A 25,776-nucleotide genomic window follows, 5' to 3' on the forward strand; every position below is an offset into this window, starting at 1 on the left:
GTGAGTTCACGTTCTTTCGCGACCTGCCTTCCGACGGTACTCAAAACACATCTCTTGCCGTCGAGAATTGCCACGAATGCGAACAATCTGGTAGACATAAATAACATTGTTTTCCTCGTTATTACATCTATTTCATTATTCCTGCTTGGATACTTTTTTACCCGGGCAGTAAACAGGTTAAGGACCAAGAACCTTGAAAGTGGACACAGATGTGTGCTGCCAATATATCTCTTGTTAAGCAACAAATATAAAAAAAATAAATAATAATTGAGCTTTTATGTAGCGCAATATCCACTATACGTGCTCAAGGCGCGTTACAAAGGGTCCCTATCCAACGGCAGCTATTAACATGTAGAACGAGGCATGACGTCTGATAGAAGATATTACAATTTTTTTTTCTGACAGAGACAACGCTGTGAACGGCCAGGTAGTCATTTTACACCTGAGTACGGTGAGAGAATGTGAGTAAAGATTCTTTTCAACTCAACTATGCGCCGAGCGATTCTTGAACCCGGGATCTTCCTATCCGAAAGCGAGTGCCATACAACAAGACCACATAACCGCACAATATCATTATAAAATTCTTGAAATGTTAGATGGTGTGCCCCCGTGTGTCACAAATTCCATGTTTTGATTGGTCAAAAATCTACTGGTTAATTTAATCAACAATGCCATTATCAAAATCCTTTCTAATATTATTTATTTGGCATCCCTAGAAAATTGGGCATTTCTCTGTTAAATGATGTATGGAAATCGCTCTTGATATCCGAAGAAAGCGTGTTGACGTTATGGTCATAGATTCCAGATGTAAAGACGTTTGGTTCAATGTGTTTTGGTATACATAATTTGGTTCGTCGTTATGTTATGAGAATGTAAAGCAGTAAGAACGAGAAGAATGATGATTTACATGGTTTTCGCTCGTATTTTGACGACAGACGGAAAGGTTATAAAATCCACCGTGCATTTTCTGGTAAGCGACGATTAATGGAGTATTGCATGCATATGACAACTGTGGAATCTTTTTTGTTAATCAGCGATTCATGTACCTCCCATGTAGATTGTCCTTACCACCATAATATATATATAATATATATATATATATATATATAATATATATATATATATATTGTATACTTGAGTATTGCATGCATATGACAACTGTGGAATCTTTTTGTTAATCAGCAATTCATTTACCTCCCATTTAGATTGTCCATACCACCTAAATAATATATATATATATATATATATATATATATATATATATATATATATATATATATATATAATATGAGCAATCCTCTGGAATCGGTATTATGTCGGGATGGTCCAGAAAAGTCAATTTAGAATTAAAATGTCATGAAATATGAAATTTAGGTATTTTTAAAATGTAAGATATAGTATTCAATCTCCACCATTATGAATGGAATTAAACTCAAGCTTAGTATTTAAGGATTAATATTTGATTAATAGCATTTCTTTGTTCATCTCAACATAAAGCCGCTGTGTGACAGTGGTTCATTGTATTGTATACTGAACCCGAATTTTGTTGATCAAAAGAACTAGTGGTAAAAAAGTAATCCTGTAGAGTCACACGGTCCATGGAACAGCAGCAAAAGACTTTCCGACAGATCTAACAGACCCAGCGATCAAATCAATGCTGACTGGACACAGGGGTCAGAAAAAAAATATCAATTTCACTCGAACTCGATACTGATACTGATACGTATCATATTAACCTACTACTCAACTTGGTACATGCCGAAATCTAGCCCACGAATGACTCTGAAAGTGTTGCAAACTCTCCTGATGAGAGGCAAACGTATGTCCATTTTCTTATCCTGGCGAATAATATTCATATGCTGAAACGAGGCTCAAATTAAATAATATGAGCTCTTTCGGTTGAGAATCAAGTTTACCTAAAAACACTGATTAGCCTTCGTTGGGAATTATTGTGTGACACAGATCAGGACATTTCCACAAAAAAATATAGTTTACTCAGTTTTACGACATGCATTACAGAGTAACTGATGGGGTGTGGGTTAATCCAATGTTACCTTTTAATTCTAGTGATGAGTTGGACGGTGGACAATCCCATATTCATATAGTTTTCACACAGAATCTCTAATGTGTCTAGCTGTCTATATGACCTAACGCAATATAATCAACACTTTGGCGTTAATGCACGATTGCCTCGGAGTCCCGTAATTCATACATCGTTGATGGTGAGAAGTAAATAGAATAGAGAAGTAGCAGTTAAAACAACAATAAAATAGACAAAACAAAACAAGGCAAACACCGACAGTTTAAAATCGCTGTACATAGGAAGCGAACTCCTGGCCTAACTTGGTCTCGCATTTCCGCCTATTGCTAAAATAGAAACACCGCGATGTAAAGGGTGTTGTTGTTATTAGGTTCGGACCCCATGTAAAGCGCTTAAAGCATGCTTTGGTGGGTATTACGTAATACAAAAGCTCAAGTTTAGTTGTTTTATTTTTTTATGTGTAAACTTTGAAGGACATCTTCTGAGCCAGTCGAAGAGCAAAGCTCCTTCTTATGTCCCGGGTTTGACTCCTACTCGTAGCAATTTGATATCAAACACGATCAACCCATCCTGTAAAATCCACACTTACAGTACTGTAGAATAAGGTTATTCTCATACTGAGCCACTTATCTATGTCTCTTACTCTTAACACTCAGATAGAGCCGATTACAAAGAGAAATTACCATAAAACGGATGCACAAAACTGTATTAGTGCGAAATTCGTCTCGAATGATCATAGATCTATAACTGTCGTCTTCCTCTTTGTACCCCACGCTCGTTGGATTCACTCGATCCTTCAAACCTTTTAGTCATGCTTTAACCTCTTCGTGGTCAAAACCCGTTTTATTTCCTTTTGGGGAAATAGGATCGGCGTCCCAAACGCCCATGAAATGGACAGTTAGCACCAGGGGACCGGTCCCGATATAGCTGGATGGAGACGTGTTGAAGGTTTTAAAAGGCGAAAAGGGGTTAGGCAGGGACTGTAAAATGGCACGGTTTTCAGTCTATAAAATGTCAGAGCGTTGCTCTTCAAAGGTATGCCATGACAAAGTTTCGTTTTCATCAGACACCCCCGGATTCTGTTTTTGTGAGCATTAAAATATCAAATAAAACGAAGAGGAAAAGGCAATAAGGAGGGAAGAGGAGAGAGAGAGAGCGAGGTGGATCTATAAAGTTTTATGTGGTGGTTTTTAAACAAAATTCTTTTCTACGCCTCCTCCCATCGCTGACTGGATAGAGATCCCACCTCTGCATGACTCGTGTTTTTGAAGATAGGTATTCACATTAAGGTTGTTAGAAAACAAAAGCTTATTAATCCTTGGATTTTCGAACGCTGTTTGATACATCGAAATAACAATAGTAAATAAATGTAGATGTAGTATTTGTTAAACAAAAATTCAGAAATAGTTTTGTAGATTAGTCAGAAATGAGACCACGATTTGCTCGGTAGATATCGATGTTGAGAGAATTGAACAATGTTTACTTGATTATCCAACGATAGAGACAGAGGTAAAAACCAAAACCAAAAACAAATATACACACATTAAAACAAAACAAACAAAACATTTATCTCCATATTTATTAAAATGGGTGTCTTTTAAAAAAATATTTGTCATCTCATGCGGTATAGCTGTTTCAACATGCTGCTGTTGACAAGGCATGAGAAAATTTCAAGAAAGTTTCCAATGGATCCTCCCCGATAGGAACGATTACTATCTTAATCCTAAGCAAGAGGCTATTACTAGTATGCTAACATCCAGTGGCGTGGCATGCTTACAGTATAAGGTGGTGCCAGAATCAGAAGAAAATGCCTTTAAACATGCTATGTTTGTAAACACAAAAGAAAGGGGGAAAATTAAAGAAAAGACTCACCCAAATAAATAAGAGGTGGTATATACTATTTCTTAGTTTTTTTTTTTTTTTTTTTTTTTTTTATTTAATTGCTCTAATCCATTTTTAAAATATGGATGCGGTGCCAGGCACCAAATCAACCAATATATCCACGCCCCTGCACTAACATCTCATACCCTGCGTACAAAATCATCAAATAGTCACCACTTCAAAACATTAAAACGCATTGTAATTGTTCTGAAAGATTGCAACCCCCCCCCCCCCCCCACCGAAAAAAACAGCCCAAAACCAGTCCAACAAACACACAAACAACAAATGAAGCAAACAGAAAAAAGCAAAACAAAACAGAAAAGCAAACATACAAAAAGCAAAAAAAAAGGATAACAAATACAAAACTAAGAAAAAAGAACAAATAAAAAACATTAAAAGAAACAAAACACAAAGCAAAACAAATAATATTATAACATATTATAAAGTTACTTTACTTTATGGCATTACGATTGACCATTTTGTTAAGCTAACATCAAGCTATCCATTCACCTTGCATTTACTGTCCCAACTTCCATTATATTGACCATAACAATATGTTAATATTATTGAACATCCTCTGATATATGTAAAATAGTAACAATACATAATCATAAAACTCTACTATGACATACAAGCTCTGACCAGTTTCGTTTCAGATCACTGCAATACTCTATTTTTAGACAATAATGAGTGATCCAACTTTTCCATGCTACCGGCAGCCTAGCTACTACCAATCATCAATGACTGACGCCTATTTCGTCGTAAAGATGTCTTTCCATCGACTGCTATCACCATTGTAAACAAACCGCCCAGATTCGATCTTTTGTTACCGTATAACTCGACAAGCCCAATATTCTCTGATATGTCCAATAATAAATGCGATACATCATTTATTATCAAGCCAACTAGGCGGAGAGAGAAGTGACAAGATCAAACGCCGTGAATTGTAAGTTATGACACATCCTAAATTACTGAGGTGTTGGAAGTTGCATTGGAGTTAGAAGTAATAAATTATCTCAAAATTTAATTGAAACTCATAAAATCCTTCAGATGAACACCTTTCAAACTTCAATGTCCTTGGGAATTTTAGAGTGAATTCATAGTTCATAGTTCAATCAAACAATTCCATTTGGTTGTAAACGACGTGCACTTATTTGCAGGTCTGATAAACCAATTATTTATTCATTGTTGTAATGGAAATCTCAAAAAAATGACGCAAAATATTGTCCATTACAACAATGCTAAACTAGCCCCCTAAGTCGGTTTGGATGTTAGACCTGCATATATGTAAACGTCGATTGCAAAGGACGTGTATTTATATGCAAGTCTGATGACCCAAACTGGTCTCATTGTTGTAAAGGAAATACTCTCAAACCGACGCAAAATATTCTCCATTGCAACAATGTTAAACGAGCCCATAATTTCGCCCGGTTATCAGACCTGGAAATATATGGACGTCGGTTGCAAATGATGAGATATCTTCTGTTTGACATTTATCTGATAACTTCGGCTCCGTCACGCCCCAATAATTTAGTTTATTTCAAATGTGACAATCCAGTTTCAAATTTATTCAGCCAAAAACATTGGAGGTCAGGTCATAATATCTGACCTGTGATTTCAATTCGCGACTTATCGATAATACATGTCGAGTCTTTTAACATCGGCTATCATTAGCCTATATTAAGATATATATTATATCAGTAGAGTCAGTTCCCAAAATCAGTTGAGTACAGGTTATATAAAACTCTATTGCTACTTTGTCGTAGGGTTCATTTCACATGTTTTAAAAAAACTAGTTTTCAAAACGAGCTTTTGTAAAGCGCGATCTTCACTTATTGTTTGTTCTCAAAGAGTTTTACACGGGGTCCCAAGCCATCATACAGATAAGACCCGATGCTTGTGAAGCGTAATTCTAGTTTGTTTTGTTTTTTCTCAACAAAGACATGGTAAACACAGTTCAAGCAAGAAATGATTTATGCATTGCATATTGCATTTGACAAATTGTCAATTTTCTGTTTACTATTAGTACTCGTTGGTCATTAATTTTCACGTTTTATAATTTGATTGGAGTTAACTACCTGGCTATTGGTGCCACAACCACATTAAATCCTCTTTTTCTTAGTGGTTAATCTGTCAAGCAGTTCTGCCACAGACAATTCAAGGAACATGAGACTTGCTAAACCAGGTCAAAGCCAATGTAATGATCTCCCTCTCCTCCGTTAGGGCGGTTAATCCTAGACACACCAGTTCGTAAAACCTCAGGTAAATGCCATGTCCAGCTTTAAAAAGCAACGTCCAAAGAAAATCACAGTGGTCACGTTGTAAAAGCGGATTAGATCTAGAGATAGCATCTCGCGCCATCTCATTTTACGCGCCACGTACCGAATAATCTCGTGACATCACGGGGTTGTAAAATACATGAAATTATAATCTCGAAGAATATTGTGCTTCGCAGCAACAATAGATTTCGGGAGGTTGTTTTGTATACAGGAAGATTGTTATTCCATTCGGCGTTGTGTCACTGGGTATAAATGACGAATAATGACCTAAAATCCTTTAATTGGAGTGCCTTATGGTGGTCTATGCAATGATTGGCTAGTCGGAATATAATAATTTCGCTATGATGTTTGTCCCATGAATAAAAACACGAATTCAAATTATGGGACTCATCTATAAAACTGATATTAATGTGTTGTGTTTCATATTGTGGTATCATCAACATAATTCACTAATCTTGGACCAAACATTTGTAATTCTAAGCTAACGAGAAGTAAAGGAAAAGATAAAAGAACCCTCTCGCCTTTAACATGAACGATTGCTATTTTTAATTGGCTGTGGACTTCCGTCTTTTCATTACGTCATATCGAGAAAACCACGAAATGACTGTGCTAATAAAACAGCTGCTATAGATGTCCAATCAGTTATGTTATTTTTTAATCTCACTGTACAAACTTGGTTTTAGGATTGTGACCAATAATGAGAGGCAGCAGCTTCTAATGGTACTCACACTACTATGTTATGACCGTCGCAAACCCGCTCGGAAGCTTCGTCACAACACACAGTTCAACAAAATGACTCTCATCATGTCAAAAACTTTCAACCTGATGAAAGTCACTTTAATCGATCGATATTTGGACGAGTTTTCTGGCCAAAATCTTAAAAACGCGTTTTATTTTTTCAAATACGATAGAGTTGATGTCAAAATGAAAGCAAGGTGATATTATGATTATCAATCCTGATGTGTTTAAACCGATGTACACGTACACTTGCAGGTCTGATAACCGAATTCCTTATAGGCTCATTGTTGTAATGGAAATCTCAAAAAATGACGCAAAATATTATCCATTACAACAATATTAACCTAGGCCCATAAGTGGGTTCGGATATCAGACCTGTATATATGTACACGTCGGTTTAAACCAAAATATAATATTTGCAGGTCTGATAATCCTGATTGTTGCGGGCTCATTGTTGAAATGGCAGTTTAAATACTTAACCCAAAATTATGTCCATTACAAAAATATCAAACAACCGCATAATTATGTCTCGTTGTCATACCTGAAAATTTATTTAAATAGAAACAATCACTCAAAATTACCCGGCACATTTTTTTTGTTAGGAACACTTCCAGCTGAAATCTTCTATATATCTATATGAGTGTTAGTAGGTTAATGCCACTTCCGGCCAACTGCATACCTCGAGCCCATACTCTAAATTCCATCAGAAGCTACATACATACTTTACTACGACTCAATAAATTTCCCAAAATATGTTGGACAAAAGATCGACTCTGGCAACATGAAGTTATATTTAAAATGAAACTCAATCCTCGAAGGCAGTAGTCCAGAGTATACGGTCGGTATGTTTGACAAGAAACCCAATGCCGAGATTGTCAATACATCTCTAACGACGTGTTACTTCCCCTGGATATCTAATGCCACAAGTCTGTCACACGGAGAAGTAGTAGTGTTACTTTGTGAGCTCAAATTTGTAAGATAGTTACAGTTGCTTTAGGTACATTATGACTTACGCATATGGTATGCGTAAATAAAACGGCGACATGTTTTATTACTCATGTGTCGCTGGATCTGTTTTCTTTAAATTTCTTTGTTTTAATTTTTATTTTATGTATGGAATAGGGAGGGGGGAGGGGGAGGGTTCGTGTACATCATGTTAAATAGCATTGTTACTTCAAAGTAAAATCAACATTGATAAATGATTAATAGGAAAGAACAATGCATTTAATCTCCATTCAGTTTACTTCATTTCACAGACGAATGGAATTAAAAAAGAAATTGTAACATAAAAATAAAAGACATATACACACTATTATGACCCTGAAAATGCCCTTGTTGCATGCTTTTATGGCTCGTCATTTTAAAATCTTCAATATTGTCCACTCTCCGAGATTTTCAGAAGAAAAAAAGTAAAATGACGCTCTTCTATGACTAAGTTTATACCCAGATGGTTATCATCGGAGACCGGCCTACTGGCGCTACTACTGGGCAATTTACTCTCAATGTTTACTTTGCAATTTTCTTTGTTGTCTCCCTTACAATCTTCCTAAAACCCATTCTTTTTCTCAGCACTGGGTCACGCAAAGTTAATGTAGACCCCGGGCTCAATCGAAAGTTACCTCACAAAGTTTCCACACCTTGCTTCCAGTCAACACCGGACTGTTTGTTCACATTTCCCAGCATCCGACACTTTTCAGACGCCGTGTTTATTCCATTCTTAGGAGACTGTGAAGTCTTGAAGAGAATAAAGGTCTTTGACGAATGAAAGGTCCGTGTATGTGCATGTGTGTATGTGTGCGCGCGCGTGTGTGTGTGTGTGTGTGTGTGTGTGTGAGAGAGAGAGAGAGAGAGAGTAGAGCAGAGAGAGAGAGAGAGAGAGAGAGAGAGAGAGAGAGAGAGAGCCACTGAAGCCTCGATTCCACAGCAAAGAGGCAAACACGGACGGTAAATCAACAACAGTCCATTGAAAACTGACCCGGTCTTTTTGAAGGTATTGAAAAACCTACTTTACAGAGTTATCATCAAATTATGTGATGAAACAGTATTGACGGTGAACGGGATTATTTCGGGGTTGTTGTAGGCTAGCGTCCAATTAGACCACGAATGGTGAAGTCTCGGGATGTTCAAAAGAAAATAATATGTACCTACGCACTATTGTGACAGAAATGAGACGATTCTAGATCACGCATGGGCGGTGATTAACAAGGAAGACCTAGATACGTAAAGGACGAAAAAAAAAAAAGAATAATAAAACCAAACCAAAAATACCCCCCCCCAACGCACACAAAATTTAAAAAATAACAAACAAAAAAAAACAAACAAAAAAACAAACAAAAATAAAACAATGCAAAGTAAAACAGAAGTAAATATAAACCAAAGAAAAAAGCACAAAAGAGAAACAAAACAAAAATGAAACTAGAAAAGAAAGAAAAAAACCCCAAAAAATCAAGACAAATTAACAACAAAAACAAAAACAAAACAATCCCTCTCCCCGCACCCTTTAAAAAAAAAACGAAAAAAAAAAAGATAACAATATAAAAACAAACAAAAAAAAAACAAAACAACAACAACATCCAAATACAAACACATTTTTTTTGACCGCCAGTTGGTTGGTTAGTTCTAACTATAAAGTAAATTGGTCAGACTATACGTTTTGGTACGTTTCATCTGGAGGGAAATTGTGAGTACTGTATTTTACTTACACGCATAGCATCAGTAAATGAGGATCGATCGATGTCACGAACTTCAAACAGGTTCCTGATTAAACACATTGGCAGACACAAACTGTAAGCGTCAATTTAACCAGTTAACTGCCGTTTTCTAGAAAAACTGGTATCTAAAAATTTTGCCAAAAAATAAACTCTTCCTTCAAATATCGATCGATTTAAATGACCCTTATCTTGGCAAAACCTCTCAAACCTGGAACCTCGCGAAGTCCCAGGTTTGCGAGTTTTATTTTTTTTTTTTGCCAAGACGAGGGTAATTCAAATCAATCGATATTTGAAGGACGAGTTTTCTTGTCAAATTTTTAAATAACAGTTTTTCTATACGACGGCAATTCACTTGTTAATGCTGATAAACATGTAAAATATCAAGAGGTCAATCGACAGAAATGATAAAACGAAATGTAAGTAAATGTTTGAAATAAATGTAAAAGGAGATCGTTTAGAGCCACCAGGCACTTAAATAAATAAATAAATAAATAAAATAAGATAACATTTACATAGCAATTTCAGTCTAGTGTACAGCTGGAGGGTAAAAAATAAGCTTTAAAAAAACAAAAAACAAAAAAACATTTTGTGTCTCTTCCCATAATGTCAATGCTATGCTATTGTATTCGTATAATTTTTTGTTGTTGTCTACTTAGTTTTGTCAATAAGGAAATGGTATGGTAAAATCATTTAATTATGATTGAGATTATATAGTATTATCAAGTTTACTAGCTTATAAATAAATGAGTTAATGAATCATGATCGTCTCCAGAATGGGTAAAAGTGGAATGCAAATAACGAGGCTAATTTTCTAGATCTTTAGCAGTAAATATTAACAATTCACAATCAAATGACAAATGTTATGTTCCGAATTAAGACACTATAGATGAATGAATTAATTAATTTAGTCATCCATTCACGGCGTATGTCGGCCATGAATTCCTTACGTCAATTAGAAGCTTATTTGTTTGCCTGTCTTTTGTGTGTCTCCGTGTCTGTTGTTTTGTGTTCCAGTTTGTTCATGTCATACCTGGCCATTGACTGCATCTCGCCATCTCCAAACATACAGATGACAAAGTCAAAGGTTAATGATATCTAAACACACGGATGTCAGTGCCACGCCAGCTCAAATCAAATACATTGAGAAAATCAACACTGAACAGAGTCTAGGGTCTCAGTACAGATCTGCTTCTTACTTCGAAACATTCGTAAAAATACGAATTTTTGGCATCAACAGTAGAAATAAATAGACAATTTTGATTCAATACAATGTGTTATAAAGAAAACGTTTGGTGCCAGAGAGTATCTCTTCTGGGTTTTTAAGGCGTATTTAATGCAAAGTGTAAAACATTCATTTGTAAAGTTAATTATAAGTTATTTTTCTCTGAAAACTACGATTGTGTTTCAATTACAAATATATTGATAGAGTCTTGGTGACAAGTTCGTGAGCAGCCATTGGTGTAAGATAAAGATCTGACAAACCTTCTATGAAACAGTACCAGTTAAAGCAGGGAGAAAAATATAAGAAAAAAAAAAAACATCCAAAAAAATCAGCCAACCTTGACTGGGGATCGAACCTCAGACCTCCCAATTATCGGTCAGACAGACGTGCTACCATCTACACGACAGACTTAGGCATTTTTTGCTATTGATGACGACACGACGACGACGACGACGATGATGATGATGATGATGATGATGAAGATGATGGCGATGATGTTGGATATCTATTACATGTATTGTCTTTTTAAAACCTAACTCTTTTTCACTTCTATGCAATTTATATTTTTCAAATACCGTAATCCTAAAAAATGGCACTATGAATTAAATATCATTGATATTGGTGAGGGATCTTATTTCGTTTCAAAGCTTATTCCTACCTAGCAGCTGGTACAATTCACTGATTAATCCGATTTACACATTTACTATAAACACTATTTGCATTATAAAAGTTTAAAAATTCGATGTCCGATACTTAAAAAAAAAACGACAGCAAAAACTAACGATACTAAAAGATAACATGAACAGATTATTCGAACCACCTCCTCATCACAAGTCTCTTCTAGAGAGGACTGAAATAATCCGATTTACACACGCTATACAAGCACAACAATGTCCACACAATAATTTGCACTATGACAAAAAGGGAACTAATATCTATTCTATGTCCGACATCTCAAAAGCAAAACTACGTATACAAAACCCATCTGTACTGAATGACAACATCATAAACAGCTTAACTCAACCTCATCACGATATGAGTTGAGTCGACTGTAATTCATCCATTTTATGCATACTATATAACACTAACAAAAACTAAACAAACAAAAATGATAATGATAAAAAAAAAGAAAAAACAACAAACAAATAAAAAGAAATCAAAACAAAAATACACAAAAAGCAACAAAACAACAACAACAACAACAACAACAAAAAACTCAAAAAAAAACAACAACAAAAAACAAGTAAAACAAAACAAAAACAAACAATAAATTAAAAAGAAAAAACAAACAAACAAACAAACGGCAAAAATCAAAGATATTCAACATTCAAAAACAAAAGTCCAAAACCCAGCTGAAGTGAAAGGCAACACAAACCACTTCATCAAAATTATAGTCGTATCATGAGAGGACTGATTAATCCATCCGATTTACACATACTATTATATATATATATATATATATATATATATATATATATATATATATATATATATATATATATATATATATATATATAAACAAAGCACTACTTACACTTTTAAAAAATAAAAAAAAAAAAAAAAACAGAGGGAAAAAATCCCCAACATATTTCAGATCCAACATTCGAAAAGAACAATAAAATAAAGCAACAAAAAACCAACTAGTGGATCTATACATGACAACATAACAGCTTGACTGAACTACCTCATGATGATTTGAGTCGTTTCCAGAGATAGTCGAGTTGACACTGATTCCGTCTCTATTTTGCCTAGAACATGCACGGAGCTCAATTTATTCCACGGCAAGTGGACAGCGAGTGGCCGGAATTAATGAGACTTTGCTCATCGAGCTGGGTCTCCGAGGATAAATTAATTATGATGTATGAAGAAAAGGGACGGCGATGAAATGGGCTATTGATTCTTCGCTTTGTAAATATTGGGGTTTGGGTGTTAGGGTTAGAGTTAGGGCTGAGTCAGACCTGCCTGATATGACGAAAATATCGTAGAATTACGACATTTTGGCTCGAATTTCAGAAGTTAATGGATCAGAGTGCCATTAACTTCTGAAATTCGAGCCAAAATGTCGCATTAAAACTTGTTGAAAATAAAAGCTGGTGACAAACTACATTATTTTGAAGATATTGAAGGGTTTTTTCTATTTTTTCTTTTTCTTTTGTGCGTTCCTTTAAAAAAAAATCCTTGTGAGGGTAAATTGTTGATTTTTAAAGTTAGAAATAGCGACTGCAATTTTTATCTCCTAAACATTACGATTCTAAAAATTCCCTGGAAGTAGTAGGCTTGTCAATGTAAGGGTTAGAGTTAGGGCTTAGATTTAAAGGCCGATGTGACGTTGATAATGCCATGATGTAAATTGAATAAGAACGTTACAACAGAACAGTCATGGAATAATATGATAAAACTGAAGACTAAATAAATGCATGCTCTCTTAATCGTTTCAAAATTCTTAGTGATCGAGAGTGAAAGAATTTAATAATAAAATAAAAATAAAATTGAGCTTTGGATAGCGCAATGTCCACTAAATGTACTCAAAGCGCTTTACAAGGGTCCCTGGTCAACAGCAATATTTAACATGTAGGACGAGACAGGTTTCTTTTTGACTGAAAGATGTTAGTATCTATTGGCTATAATAATACACTGACTTTTGACTCATTTTAATTATTCTAAGTATGTATTTGTTGTTATCAAAAGCCCTCAAGGATTTATTTACCTTAGATATAATAATCCAATGAAAGATATTTTGTTATATCAGCAGTGCAAACTTTTCGTGTTTTGACAGAGGATGTTGTTTATTTATATTGGGTTACATTTAAGTTATATTAAACCTTGTCCATGCGCATGGCATTTGAAAATTTGATAATGTGCAAATAATTTAGGATGGGGCTAAAACGGTAAGGTATACCCATAATGTAAGATCGCACGTCCAAATCTTGTCGGAGCAGAGACAATCAACACAGTAAGATTTGTTTTCGGAAGTCTGCAGAATATTAGAAAGTTCCTCTCTCTCTCTCTCTCTCTCTCTCTCTCTCTCTCTCTCTCTCTCTCTCTCTCTCTCTCTATCTCTCTCTTTCTCCCTCTCATTCTATCTATCTCAATCTCTATATTTCAAAGATGTAAAAATAAATAAATGAAATAATTCTTTTTTTTTACAGTAGATCGTCTGGATCTATTTATGTAGGTAAATCAAAAGTTAATCAATATAAAAATTAATGAGACAAAAATCTAATTCAGGTGAAGAATAAAATTATGATTGTGGTGGAACTTCATATAAATAATAACGAGTTTCGTGGAATGGAGAAACTAGCTATGACCATCTTCCACATGTGCCTCTCAGATTGAAAATTATTAAATAAATAGGGTAAAATTAAAAATGAACATCATTTGATAGATGTCACCCTTCCCCACACTTTAGAAAAAGAACATGGAACAGGCTATTTCTATGTCAATGTCAAGGTATATCATATAACGATTTTTTAAAATGTGGTATTTAGATTATTTAGATCACCTGACACCTGTCCGATCATCTTTTTCTGAAGAGTTGGGAAGGGTGAAATCCATCAAATAATTTACATTTTACCATAATATTTGTTTAATAATTTTCAATCGAGGAAAAGGGTGGGGGGGGGGGGTGCATTTGGGGCTGGACTGAGTCAGCCAAACTGACCTAAGTCATCCCATTCCACGGTTAATTTGAAAAGGATCAATAAGTATAATGTGCAGGTTACTTCGGTATAAAGATTTTATTTGATTGAATGTAAAACTGCTTTTCTTTTAAATTATCATTTCTACTTCATCATCATCATCATCATCATTATTATTGATAATGATAATAACAATAATAATAATGATAATAATAATAATAATATAATAATAATAATAATAATAATAATAATAATAATAATAATAATAATAATAATAATAACAACAATAATAATAACCATCATCATCATCATCATCATCATCATCATCATCATCATCACGTACAATATAAAATCGAAACTGCCACACACTAACACAACTCGTTCGAGTAAAGCATATCATTGGCTCGTTCTTACCTGGGGAAAAGCAGGATCGATAACATCCCATCAAATAAAATATTATAATAAGCGCAGGATTGAATATCAATCAATTTATCTTTCACTCATAATCCAAATAAATTTCTTTCTTTCTTGTTGATATTCTGTTCAAAGTCGTTACGATTTAAGTCCCGATTACGAGAGGAAGAAATATATAAAACAAACATCAAACAAGTCAGTAAGATAATTCCACGTGAATCTAAATCACACCTGAGTGACAGAATAACTGTGTCCGCTTGTCCACTTCTCACATCGTCCACACAGTCAACTACTAACAACAGACTGACACTTACTACTATCCTTGACACCGACCACTCACTCACTTCCACTACTTTCCACTTTCCACCCTCCTCGCCTCGCCAGCCTTTAGGATCTAATCTCCGAGGACAGCCAAACAGACAACTAGTGGTGGCAACGCGCGTTACGGACGGATCCTAAAATCCCGCTACGTTACGCTAGGCTACCGTGAAAATCGACAGGACAACCCACGGGCGCGTTATAGTATCGGCGCGGCGTCGAAAGAATGGACTTCACGCTTCAAGCTAAGCTCGCTCGTTGTCGCGACGTGAGGCGTACGATATTGTATGGATGGATGGATGGCAATGACAGTGAGTGGCTGAGTGAGCACCAACCATTCTTACCTGTTCCGAGTGACAGTCAATTTTTTTTTCTCCTTTTTTTTAAAAACTCACCTTCCGCCAATCAGTGACAAGATTTGATCACTACCACCCCCCCCTCCCACTTGTTAATCAATTGGCTATAATATTATCGATTTTAATTTGGTTGTCTGGAAATTTACTGATCGAAGGTGCCACGCCATGCCACCGACCGGTCACAGTTAAAAAAAAATCAAAAAAATCAAAAGATATATCATTGTTATGTGTAATGTATGAGAGCTTCGCCTAATACAGTGGATTTGATGAGTAAAATCATGGTAGTACGTTGTACAGAAACGAAATTGACGCCACTCAGCTCTTTGGTAGATTTTAGCGAGTCATTTCTATGAGTAGTTCTCACTTAATTCTATTAATCAGACCATAAACGTTTTAAGGTGAGACATCGTTTTGTGTATTGCTACGTTATATCCGGCTGGTGGATGTTGTGAGCAATTTAGCTACATACACAGCCAGCATCAATAACAAATAATAGATATGAAAATGGTAGGTGGGGGGGGGGGGAGGGTAGAAATGCCTACTTGAAAATTTTAGAATTCGTAATTTTTTAGGAGTTAAAAATCGTAGTTATTATTTGTAGCTTACTTTTGAAATCAACAATTTACTCACACAGAGATTGAATAACACTTCAAATTACTAAATTATGTAGTCTGGCATCAACGTTCATTTTCAAAAAGTTTTTATGACTTAAAGATGCTCATGAACTTCTGAATTTGGAATTAAAATTTCGTAATTATACCAAATTTTCATAATAATGATATAACACACACACAAACGCACGCACACACATACAATTAAAAAAGATGACCCCGCCCCACACCTCAACAAACTACCAAACTCGGGCACGTGCGTATAAAGTCGCTAGCTTCTTGCCAATTGTTTTAAGGAAAAAGCCCTTTTTTCCTTTATGGAACAATTAAATGATATTATCTTTCGTGATGTGATTATTTGTATAGAGCAGTAAAGTTAGGTGCCCCAAACGTAAACAAAGGTCGAGAAGCACGTGGCAAACCACATGTTCCTGTCTTGACAGCTCACGTTCCAATGTAAATAATAGAAAAAAATAACCTTTAAAATTTGGCTGTTAGGTGGCAAAAGAAACACATATTCATAAATACTCGATCATGCATCAAATAATGTCTAGATATGGATATTTTATGGAACAAAAGGTAAAATTTTCTAAAATTTATCAAAGTTACAGTCTATCTATTTTTAGACCAGAGCAAATTATTGCGCTGGTGTGAACAAAACGAGAATTATTCGGAGCCTGATTTTCATAATAATTTAGCCTTATATTATTATTTCTGCAACTGTTAGATTTTATGTAAACATATTTTCAATACTGAAAGTGTATTGCCTACAACTCAAACTACAAAATTGGGAGACCTATATTGTGCGTAAATTATTCCGGTCCCTAACGGAAATCACTAGCAACTTGTTATTATTTACGTTTGGGGCACCTAACTTTACTGCTCTATAAGGTATTCTTTTGATTTTTAACCAAAATTTCCCCGCGTAAAAGATAACATTCATTTTTAGAAAATAGGCCGAAGGCAACAGCGTCATTGAAACGTCAAATCAAATTAATCCGAGAGAACAGTACGCGCACGCAAACTCCTTCGATTTTTTCAATATTTATGGCCCTGCTCCCTCCCCCCCCCCTCCCCCGCCCACCCGTCTATCCTACAACACCCTAACCCTCCCCACCGAATAAGAAAGAGCCGCACACACCAAATATCTTTGTGAATGAAATTTTGATATAGAAGTTTCAGGTTATGGGATGAATAATAAATGTTCATTAGAAATAGAACGAAAGGTTTTAGGACAAAAACTCCTTTAATAAGGTTAGGATTGAAATTACGAGGATGCAAATTTCCGGTCTTTCTAAATATGTTTTGTTTTTTTAATCGGACCTAAACAATGGAAGTAAACCCTATAAGCGATCATGAGATAAGAATGAATATAGAGGGAAATAAAAATAAACCTCTTCAAAATGTCTGGACTACCAGTGCCTATTTCTTGCTTGGATGCCTTCATAAAAGTTGCCCCCCCCCCCTCCCCCCCCCCCCCCAAAAAAAAAAAAAACAACCAAAAAAAATAAAACAAATAAAAAAAAAAACATAAAAAAAACTAACAAAAAAACACACACAAGAACAAACAAACAAGCAAAAAATCCTAACCCCGCCCCCCCCCCCCACCAAAAAACAAAACAAAACAAACCTCAATATCCCTACCCCCCCCCCCCCCCCCCGAAAACAAAAAACAAAACAAATTAAAAATCAAACAACAGCAAACAACCCCCCCCCCCCCCCAAAAAAAAAAAAAAAAAAAACAAAAAAAAAAACTCACAAAACAGCAAACAAAAATAAAAACAAAAACAAAAACAAAAATACAAAAGAAAAAAAAACAAAAAAAAAAAACAAAACAGAACAAGACTAAATAAAAAAAAAAAAAAGAAGGAACGGAAACAAGACGTTTTTCAAAGCAAATTTTTTGACCAATCGTCTCAAAACGGTATTATGTCAGTATGAACTCGATGATATTTAAGCTTAGTAACTTCTGCCATGTGTTGCTAAGAATGTCCTGTATCGAGTAGAGAAAATCCAAATGCTGCTTGAAGCTCGAAGAAAAAATAGATAACAATAATAAAAAGGAATTGAAGCTACAATTTAATTCACGAAGGTAGATTGTGGAGTTTCTCCAAAACACAAACACACACGCACGAGAAGGGTGACTGATGTTTCTTAAACTTCACAAGGCGTAACATTTTAAATTCTGATCATTTTGAGTTTAAACTCAAATGTCTTAATTCAGTTCATTCTATTGCTCTACGCATATGAAATCTACTCACTCTTCGGACAAAGCTCTAGAATAATATTATGCGATTCTTATAGTCCGTTTTTTTCCCCCTTCTTTTTGTTGTTGTTGAATTCTGGACGTGTTCCCAATCGCTGCACGAGCTTGTGTTGCTGTTGGCTAGGAACCTCTGTAAGGCTATTTGAGCACTTTTATGGATATTGCGTTATATAAATGTTCCTGTGTTATTTTATAACACTGCATATTTTTATATCACACCACAGGCTTCTCTTAGTATTTCAATAGACTTCAACAGTCGTGAAGTCACTTCCCTTGAAATGACGCATAGTAACTTAGTAACTGGTTCCCAAACTATCGGAACAATGGCTGGCGCCCTTATGAAATACTTCTCCGTCGGGCATAGAAGTGTATCCAGAGGAGAAAAACATTATAAATCTGATCATGTTTTGACTTTTATACATTCTGATCACATGACATGTGAAAAAGTTCTAGCCAGAATGAAGAATAAAAAGTAACGATCTTCTTTTAGAACCAAGCTGCTGGTTGCTGGGCGGACGTGACATCAGACTATTGATTCCTATTGCTTGTTTACATGTCCTGGATATATTATTTTCTTTTTCAAATCAAAGTCCGGCGATTTGACCACTGGGTCACTGGGTAACAAAAAGCAATGGCTTAAGTTCCTCCGAATCCTAATTATTACTACTCTCGTCTTACAACATAATAATACCAGACAGTCTGATCACACAGACCGTGCCATGTAGATATTATCCGTTACGTTATATCCACGGGATATTCGTACATAACTGTATTTATAAATACCATTCATTGTATTCCCGTCCTGTGTGTCACCGGCGAGTCACGTGACAAGTGACAGGAGGGGGAAAATAGGTGAAAAGTACTCGACCCTTGGGAGGTCCAATAACAACAAGGATAAATTATACACAACAACAACATCTATATTATTACATAATGTATTATGTGTGAGATAATTCTATGATGTCTATGATAAACACAATTCATTACGATTTTTCTCAAGGTGTTTATCCTATGCTGCTGGTCTGGAGTTTTAAGTCTTTTCATTTTTTTCTTCCTTCTTATCATTCGAGTTGTTTTTCTTCACTGAAAAAAAAACAAGAAAAGGAAGAAGAGAGAGAAGAATAAAATGGAGTATTTATATAGCAAAATATCAACTAAAATTGAGGAAAGCGCTTTACAAGGCAAGGGGTCCCTAGCCAACAGCAACAGATATCATGTAGGACGAGCAATGAAGCCTGACAGGCGATAATTGCATTTTTTTTCCGACAGAGACAACGCTGTAAAGGGTCAGGTACTCGTTTTACGTCTGACTACGGTGAGAGAATGTAAGTAAAGAGCCTTTTCCGATCAGAGCGAAACTCGAACCCTGAACCTTCTGGTCGGTCCGAAGGCGAGTGTCATACCACACAAAGAAGAAGAACAAAAATAAGTAGAAGCATCATCATCATCATCATCATCATCATCATCATCATCATCATCATCATCATCATCATCATCATCATCCTCAGCAGCAGCAGCAGCAGCAGCAGCAGCAGAAGAAGAAGAAGAAGAAGAAGAAGAAGAAGAAGAAGAAGAAGAAGAAGAAGAAGTAGTAGTAGTAGTAGTGAGCCAAAGGACTCGTAAAAGACTATGTCGAGGGAAGTTGGCACCAACTCCAATCCAGGTTTTCCTCAAGCCATGTTGTCTATAACAAAGGCATGGGATAAATGATTTAGCTGAATAGGGAACAAAAGTGTGATGTCAAATAAAATCTGGTTCCAATCTCATTGGAAGTGCAAAACTACTCTGCATGGGGACTGGAAACATACCCTGTCTAGCTGCTCTTTTCGTTTCATAGTGATGGCATCTTATTATATTCTAGTCTAAATATGCTCGCCGTCAATAAAGATCTTCCTCCTCGCTCTTTTACGTCCCGTAATCCTAAGAATCTGCCTATACATCCTGCTACTAAAATAGTTATGATTCAATATGTAACCTAATCATTAATTTGTAGTCCTGGTTATATACACACTTCCAAGGAGTTTGGAATCGGAATAGGAGTAGGTGTGACGTTACCTTGTCTCTGTCCTATTGTCAGTACAATTTGTACCTGCAATATTAAAGATCTGAAAAAGTGTATATTATAAAACAGTGCAAGACAAAGCAAGAAAGAGAAATGCAAGAATAAAAAATCCCCCAAAAAATCAGCCTTCATCACACTTTTTGAGAACTTTATCTTACCCAGGGCCTGCTCCCTAATTTGTCACCTGGAATATTATATTATTACAAATTATACAAATTCAATTATAGCAATAGAAGTTTTGCTTTGACAAATATGAAATATGACCCGATTCTTTTTCTATTACCTCCCCCTGCCCCCCCCCCCCCCCCCAAAAAAAAAAAACCCAAAAAACAAAAAACAAAAACAAAAAAAAACCCCTTAAAAACAACGACTATAATACGTATGTGTATGTGGAATATGGCGGGGTTGCGCGTGTGTTTGTCTGTGTATAACATAACTTTAATGCAGATATTGGATTTTTGTATGACAACAAAACCAACTTATGGCACCCGTAATATAACCAGAAAGCAGCAATTATTTTGTCGATAATGTACCTGCCTCCATAACTACAACAACCACACAACCACCAACCACGACTGACAGGGGTCAAGACTAACAATAACCAACAGTTGTGAAGTAAAAGCTAAACCACCACAAGAATGAAAATTATTTTGAGCTATGACCGTTACTATAACTAATGACCGGGGGTGGCTAAGTTCAGGGTAATCACTGTAGTCACAGCAGTGGTTAATTACTGTTGTGTGAAAGTCAAGACATTTATGGTCTATTCAAATAAATACATGCTTGGCAGGTTGTGAGGGCCATCGATATTGTGTCACAGGAATTGATTTGTTGAAAACTTAAACACTATATCTTTGTTAACTCCTACCAACGGCTGCTGTTTCCGTAAATACTAATAATAATTATAAGAATAGTCTAACCATGAAAAACCAGACTTTATTATGAAATGGGATCGTGTTAAGAAGAAGTTAAGCTCTCTCTCTCTCTCTCTCTCTCTCTCTCTCTCTCTCTCTCTCTCTCTCTCTCTCTCTCTCTCTCTCTCCCCCCCCCCCATTAAAAAAAAAAACCCAATTCGTTGCCAAAATAATATTGCCATTTAAATTATGTTTAATATAAAATCTTGGAACCCGCTTTCAGCTACCAGCTACTGGTTAATCATGCAAAAATTGAAGCTCTATATTTATTTTTTCGACACTGATGATAGAAAAGAACGGATTAAAAAAAAAAACAACATTCAACTAGCTTGCTTTAATAATAATAAAAAAATATGAAAGTGAACATTTTGTGTGTAGGAATTGATGATAAAAGTCTGAAAAAGTGTGTTTGAAAAACTGCCAGATATGACAGATAGAAAAATAAAATATAATCGAAGCTTGGGCGTTCAATGTTTATTCAATAACTTTCTTGCACAGATCCTGTGTCGATGACTATACGGGCTGTGGTTATCAATTTGTCAGATGGTCACTTCTCTCCTTTTTTTTTAATTTTCTTTTTTTTTTCCTTCATTTAAAAAAAATAATTTTAAATCTATTTATTTTTTATATTTGTTGTTGTTGTTGTTGGTGTTGCCCAAGCTGACGAATTGATAGAGCGCCAGATTGACATACGGTGGACCCAGACTCCGCGTAGCTCGGATCTGTTATAATTATTCATTCAAAAGTGCAAACAGTTGCGTTTGATTGAGACTAAAATGAAATTTAGTTTGCAACAGAGAGATACATAATTAAGGGGGAAAAAACCCTACCAAACCCCCCCCCCCCCCAAAAAAAAAAAAACAAACAAAAAAACAAAAAACAAAAACAAAACAAAACAAAACAAAACAAAAAACCCAAACAAACAAATAAAAAAACAAAACAAAACAAACCCTCCCCCCCAAAAAAAACCCCCCACAAACCCTGACTTATCTAGAATTCGTATATATATATATATATATATATAATATATATATATATATATATATATATATATATATATATATATATATATATATATCAATAAACATCAATAAAGCAATGTGACACGACATTAAAAAGTTTATGAAAAAATAATTGTTATTCTATTAATATATATTTTGAATTCAACATAAAGGATTTTAGTTCGCAATAAACCGAAAGAGACAAAAGTTGAAAGACAAATCCCAATGACGTCACTACAATCTCATTATATTTTATTATATCAGGTTAACTCAACGTATGTAGTATGGTAACTGCTCTAGATATGTCATTACTACTTATCGCTCCATGTAATACGAGAACCCCATTATAATCTATTGTTGATGTTACAAATTGACTTAAAGCCTTAAACACACAATAATATTTCGTTACAGCGAAAAATAGTACATATTCACCATAACTCTTCTTATTTTCATACTGAAAACGAATCTGTGACTACCTTCTCAAAACAGTATTATGTCACAATGATATAGATGCTGAAAAGTCAATTTATAGAATTGAACTTGGGCAAAGATTTTGTGTTTTATCAAATATATAATAAATATGATTGTAAAAATTGCCTAACTCCAAATTGTAATAATTCATAATGGTTTAAACTTTAAACTTACTTTTCTGACATCCTCTGCTGATTCATCTTAACAACGCCACTACCACATTATCTCATTCGTCTGTAATGTTTCACTCATCCTGTTTTGCTGATAAAGGGGAAACCCGAAACGTCAATTTTATCTGTTTTCGTATATTAAATTAAGCTTACATTCGATTTCACATTGTTATCTGAGTGCGGCAAGATTAGTTTTTGGAAAAAAAAAATTTGATCATGCAACCCTTTGTTGGCCTCTCTCCACTGGTTGCCCATTGAAAAGCGTACATATTACAAAGCAGCGTGTCTTGTTTATAAGTGTTTGGCTGGTATAGCACCGCATATCTCACAGATCACGTGGTCATGTGTAAATTTGAAAATTACACTTTAAGCTCATGTAATGACCAAACGAAAATTTCGGAAAAAAGATCAAGAACAAAATTTGGTGATAGATCGTTTGCTTGTTTCGGCCCCAAGATTTGGAATGAACTACCACGTGGTCTGAGGGAGTGCAAGACTTTACCTACTTTTAAAAAGAATCTCAAGACACATTTTTACTGTATTTGTTTTTCTTGACTCTATATGAATCCTTGATTTGGCTATGAATTATTCTTGTTGTTATTATTATTATTTTGTTTTTCCACTTAAAATTGATATTTGTATTGTAAAGTGCCCAGAGCTTGTGTTTTACACGAGAATGAGCGCTATATAAATGTGTATTATTATTATTATTATTATTATTATTATTATTATTATTATTATTATTATTATTATTATTATTATTATTATTATTATTATTATCTACACTCCGACATTATATCAGTTTGACTCAGTGAGTCACATTTAAAAATACGGTATCTAATGTTTACTCATACCAGATGTCAATAATAAAAAGTCAAAATAGTTTCAGTTATTCCTATGCCCCACTCGATCAAGTCACATTTCAACGACACTCTCGACCCCATTTTAAAGTGACACTCCAATATTCAAAGTTTAATAAAAGCATCAAAGTTAAGCACCAATTATCAGTAGCTTCGTAGCTACCCACAAATTGCCGTATGCATGAACACTATCTAAACGCCGGCATGTGACTTTTTTGTTCTACTCCCCTGACATCGTCACTTCATCAAAACTCCCGTGGAGAAGATTTAAATTACTTTATATTCAATCAATAACAATAGAAAAAAATCTGGGTCTTTTCTCGATATATAAATGTCGTTATTGAATTTTTGACATGACAGTCACGGGGGAGTCAAGTAAGAGCTTCCCTCCCTGGAGTTTTCACGACCATTTCTTTATTCACCGGCATCGCGGTCTTCAGGTGTAATTCGCTTCGCAAGAATTGTCATGAATCGCTGGCATTGTCGAGTTTAGATTCACCAGAGCCCTTCAGATTTCTAAGCTTTTTTTTCAGACGGAGACGGAGTGTCAGTAAACACGACAGGGATTGTCACAGAAAGTTAGTGGATTAAACAGATAATTGCCGTATTCTGGAAAAAACACGTTTTTTTTAAATTTGGCCAGAAAACTCGTCCTTCAAATATCGATCGATTTAACTAACTGACCCTCATCTCGGTACAAAAAAAAATCTCAAGCTTGGGACCTTGAGAAGTCCAAGGCTTGAGAGTTTTTGTCAAGATGAGGTTCGATTAAATCGATCGATAGTTGAAGGACGAGTTTTCTGGCCAATTTTTTAAAATGCGAGTTTTTTCCAGAATACGACAGTTAACTGGATTAAAAGTGGCACGGGATGGTTAGCGACTGAGTCAATGAGATGATTTGGCGATGAAAACGATTTGAGTTCGTGAATAGGTACACGATTATTTTTATTATAATCCATTGGGGATTCGGTTCAGACACGGTGGTCGACGGATGTGTGTTTGCCAATTTGTTGGGCTGTTTGTAAATGAAAAAAGTAATTTAATTAAATAAAATAGCCTTCTGTTATCCGGTCTCACAAGGTCGTGTGTTATTTACTCAAATCTTTTTATTTTATTATTTAAATTTTAAAAAAATCTGATTCTATATAAGAATTATTTTGTAATCTTGTAGTCTTATTTTTGTCTTCTCCTCCTCCTCCCCATCATCATCATCATCATCCTACTCCTCCTCCTCTAGATCCTCCTCCTCCTCCTCCTCCTTATTCTCCTCCTCCTCCTCCTCCTCCTCCTCCTCCTCCTCCTCCTCCTTCTTCTTCTTCTTACTATTATTATTAGCATTATATCAATATTCACATAGTAAAATACTAAACATGCCTCGATTTGTAAGACCATATTTTTCTTGCTCATATCATTACAACTGAAAAAAAAGAAACCAACAACAAAAATAATAAATAAATAGATGAATAGATAGATAAATAGATAAATACCCCCCCCCCCACCAACTCCCCTCCCCCCCAAAAAACAACAACAAATAAACAAATCAACAGTGCTTCCCCCTCCCTTGAAAAATAGCCATGAGATAATGAAAAGAAAAGAAAGGAACCAATTAAATTTGAATGTCAACCGTAAAGAATAAAAAAAAAAAAAAACGAAGGAATAAAAAGAAAAAATAAATAAGTACATTAATTTATTTTTATTTAACCTATATCGTGATTCACTAGAAAACTCTGTCCATCTACGTATTTGCTTTCCTGGTCAAGATACAAATGGAACGTCTAGTTTTACAAGTAGTCTAAATGTCTCTTCGGGTAATACTGTGAAAC

At 35.1% G+C, this 25,776-nt stretch overlaps 1 protein-coding gene across 2 annotated transcripts in view; it reads right to left on the bottom strand.

Moving 5' to 3' along the window:
- LOC144970377 (protocadherin-1-like) overlaps positions 1-15,317 on the bottom strand; it is a 33,346-nt gene extending 18,029 nt beyond the window's left edge. For both annotated transcript variants that reach the window (XM_078909951.1, XM_078909950.1), the window contains exon 1: positions 14,925-15,317. The gene's annotated coding sequence lies outside the window, so the exon portion shown is untranslated. The remainder of the gene's footprint in view (positions 1-14,924) is intronic.
- Between the last annotated feature and the right edge of the window lie 10,459 nt (positions 15,318-25,776).

Source organism: Berghia stephanieae, chromosome 4 (assembly GCF_034508935.2).
Source record: "Berghia stephanieae isolate SIO BIC M18660-M18661 chromosome 4, UCSD_Bste_1.3, whole genome shotgun sequence".
Classification (NCBI taxonomy): domain Eukaryota; kingdom Metazoa; phylum Mollusca; class Gastropoda; order Nudibranchia; family Aeolidiidae; genus Berghia; species Berghia stephanieae.